The 3,381-nt window shown below is 51.3% G+C and overlaps 1 pseudogene across 1 annotated transcript; it reads left to right on the forward strand.

The window, feature by feature from the left end:
• Positions 1-220: 220 nt before the first annotated feature.
• Positions 221-866, forward strand: LOC138925480 (immunoglobulin lambda variable 1-40-like; annotated as a pseudogene). The gene is made up of 2 exons (XR_011441700.1): positions 221-316; positions 427-866. The product of XR_011441700.1 is annotated as an immunoglobulin lambda variable 1-40-like (transcript).
• The last annotated feature ends 2,515 nt before the right edge of the window (positions 867-3,381 follow it).

The following is a 3,381-nucleotide window of genomic DNA, read 5'->3' on the forward strand; positions in this document are numbered from 1 at the left end:
TGGGGCTGATCACAGCTGGGACCAGCCACGTGGCACTGCCTGGTGCCCTCTGCTCAGGGCTCATGGCTGAGAATGCCTCACCCCCTGGCCACCCTTAGGCAGGGGGAACTGACCCAAGTCCCAGTGAGGGATCAGAAGGCTGGGAGGGTCTGATTTGCATGTGTGGGCCCGCCCTCTCTCAGAGTATGAAGAGGGGATGGAAGAGATTTTGGGGAAGCTCTGCTTCAGCTGTGGGGCCACTGAAGGCAGGACTCGGTGACAATCTCCACCATGGCCTGGTCCCCTCTCCTCCTCACCCTCATCGCTCTCTGAACAGGTGGCTACATATGGGGATAAGAGAAGGGGACCTGGGAAGATGCCTGGGACCCTGCTTTCTCTTGTCTCTAGACTCCAGAATCACCATCTCTGTGTCTCTCTCATTTCCAGGATCCTGGGCCCAGTCTGTGACTCAGCCTGCCTCAGTGTCTGGGACCCTGGGCCAGACAGTCACCATCTCCTGCACTGGAAGCAGCTCCAACATCGGGAGTGGTCATGTGTCCTGGTACCAACAGATCCCAGGAACAGCCCCCAAACGCCTCATCTATTCTTCCACTAATAGGGCTTCTGGGGTCCCCGACCGATTCTCTGGCTCCAGGTCTGGCAACACAGCCACCCTGACCATCTCTGGGCTCCAGGCTGAGGACGAGGCTGATTATTACTGTGGTACATTGTACAGCAGTTGGAGTAATGACACAGTGCTGCAGGCCTGTGGGGAAGTGAGACAAAAACCTCCTGTCCCACCAGTGATGGGGCTTTGCTGTGCAGCCCCCACTCCTTGGCCAAGGCAGCTGCTTCCTTGGTTTGTTTCGTGAAAAGCAGCTCTGATATTTGATCCCAGGAACTGAGTCTAGATGATGTGTCCTCATCCTCAACATCTGTCCCCACTGCTTGTCCTTGGTTTCAACCCATTGTCTGTTTTCCTCAAATCGAGCAGACATTCCCGGATGCTGGGGCAGGATGCACAGGGGACAGAGTCCACCAGGGGTGTGTGTGTCTGCCAGGGCTGCCATAACATAACACCACAGATGGGGTGGCTTAACCAACAGAAATGTCTCTTCTCACAGTTCTGCAGGCTGGAAGTCGAAGATCAAGGTGATGGCAGGTTTGGTTTCTCCTTGTCTTGCAGATGGCTGCCTCCTCACTGTGTCCTCACAGGGATTTTTCTCTGTGCACTCACCCCTGGTTTCTCTTCCTCTTCTTATAAAGATGCCAGCCCTGCTTGTTAGAGCACCAACCTTATGATCCCATTTACCTTAATTACCTCCTTCAATGCTTTATCTCCAAAGAGAGTCAGAACAGGGTTAGGGTCTCAACATAGGGTTTTGAGGGACACAGTTCAGTCCATATCAGGAAGTCAGGGAAGACCCAGGGACAAAGAGTCCAGCTGTGTTTGACTCAGGCTAGTTGACCTTCCAGATTATGTGCATCCACACCATTTACTGAACACCTACTATGGGTCAGACTTGGGTGTATGGGCTCAGGACAAGTGGTCGACATGATAGGAAGGGTTCCCAAGCTCAATGTGGTGACACTTTCTGGGGGAAGAGAGAGTACAAACCAGCAAAATATACTGTACAGGAAACCTGTTTTTGGAGAGTAAGGAGGGGTGAGCTTGGTTGGGTGGAGATGGGAGCATTATACGGGTTGTGAAGGGATCAACAGAATCTGATGTAAATTTATGAGGCCCAGGTGCTGCATAGAAAGGGGAGGAGGAGGTTTGAATGTAGGTAGGAACTGTGGATGACACAAATGTCAGACTGTGAGTCTGGTTAACGGGTGGAGCAGGTGGGATAGAGGAGAAAATTCAGATAATCTATGTCTTGGAGGAAGGAGGTATTGAAGGATGGGGTTGGGAAAAAGAGGGACTGAGGCTGGGCTCTTGGGAGCAGTGTGGGGTGTGAGTGAGTCAATCAACTGAGACAACGTGATGACTCCATCTAGTTCAGAGAGGACTAATTGAAGCTCACATTTTCAAGAGATATGATCAGCTCTGTCAAATTGGACTACTCATTAGGAATTCTAGGAATGCACATTTCTAGTTTACTCTCGTCTTTCATTTGATCAAAACTTCACCTGTGCCTTTTCAATTTCTATGTGTTGTTAGAGGAACAGAACGTGAAGGATGAACTCAGTCCCCTCACTCTCAATGCTCCACCCCTAGTAGAAACTTCCCACCTTATAAAATCACGAAATTGACATTTTCTACCAGATTACTTAATCTGAACCTCATTAGTGGAATTCTCTAATTGGTTTGTATGTAAATGCTTCCAGAGGCTTATTTTATGCATAAAGGATTGATTACACCTACTTGGTTTCTTTTCTCATTTTCTTGAGGAAGAACATCGGCCAACAACACAGGAAGGCTGAAGAGGCTGAGACTTGGCTCCAGATGGGATCTCAGGCCTCAGAACAGGGGTTCTGCTCTCCCACTGGGTGGGGTCAAGGCAGATGGGTCCACACATCCTGATCCCAGACATCCCCTGTGGGGGCTGGAAGGCTGTGCTGGGAAGCAGGAGTCACAATGGGGTCATGTCACAGACGAGCAGAGTCTAGTAGGAGAAATCAAGAAAACTCTACTAGAAAACAAAGCATGATGGACGCACCGAAAGGAAGCCAACTCCACAGGGCAGTGATTAGGAGGACTCAGGCAATGCTTTTCCCTAGAGTAAATAGAAAATACTGGATGGACGCGTGTGGCTCCCTCCTGGGCACTGGACAGTTTCCTTGTTAGGTAGCATTTGCCCTGGGCCACATCTGATAAGGGCTGTACTGAGACAGAAGTCTGCTTCAGGGTCCACAGCTGGTGCTAGTCTGAAGGCCTGCATCTTGTAGCTTGGCTTAGCATGTCCCCAGCCCCTTTCCTGAGAAGACAGGAGTGTCCGCAGACCACTAAGCACAGGGCTGGAACCAGGGCACAGAGCTGCCTCAAGATTCCCAGTCAGACTGAGGTCAGCAGGCCTTCCTCCAGGGGCACTGATGGGCATGCGTCTTGTCTGGTGCCTGGATGGGCAGGATTGCTCCTGGACCTTGGCTAAGAGGGGCTGGAACTGGATCATGGCCTGCTTCAGGGTTCAGAGCCAGGGACACGGTTGTCAGGGCTACCCTGAGGCATGGGCAGGAGTGACTCCTGCTGGGTCTCTGGCCAAGGGGTGCAGGTGGCAAGAAGAAGGTAAAAAAAAAAAAAAAGAAAAAGATTTGCCATATTCACATGGGGATGGCGTTGTTCTGGGCCTTTCGCCAGGACCCCCTGAGCATGTGCCTGCCTTCTCAAACACCACTCCTCAGCCTCAGGTTCCGCCAGGATTTCACAGTCTCCTGCCTGGATCCAGAAGCTCCCACAAA

The sequence above is a fragment of the Equus caballus genome, chromosome 8, assembly GCF_041296265.1.
Source record: "Equus caballus isolate H_3958 breed thoroughbred chromosome 8, TB-T2T, whole genome shotgun sequence".
Taxonomy (NCBI): Eukaryota; Metazoa; Chordata; class Mammalia; order Perissodactyla; family Equidae; genus Equus; species Equus caballus.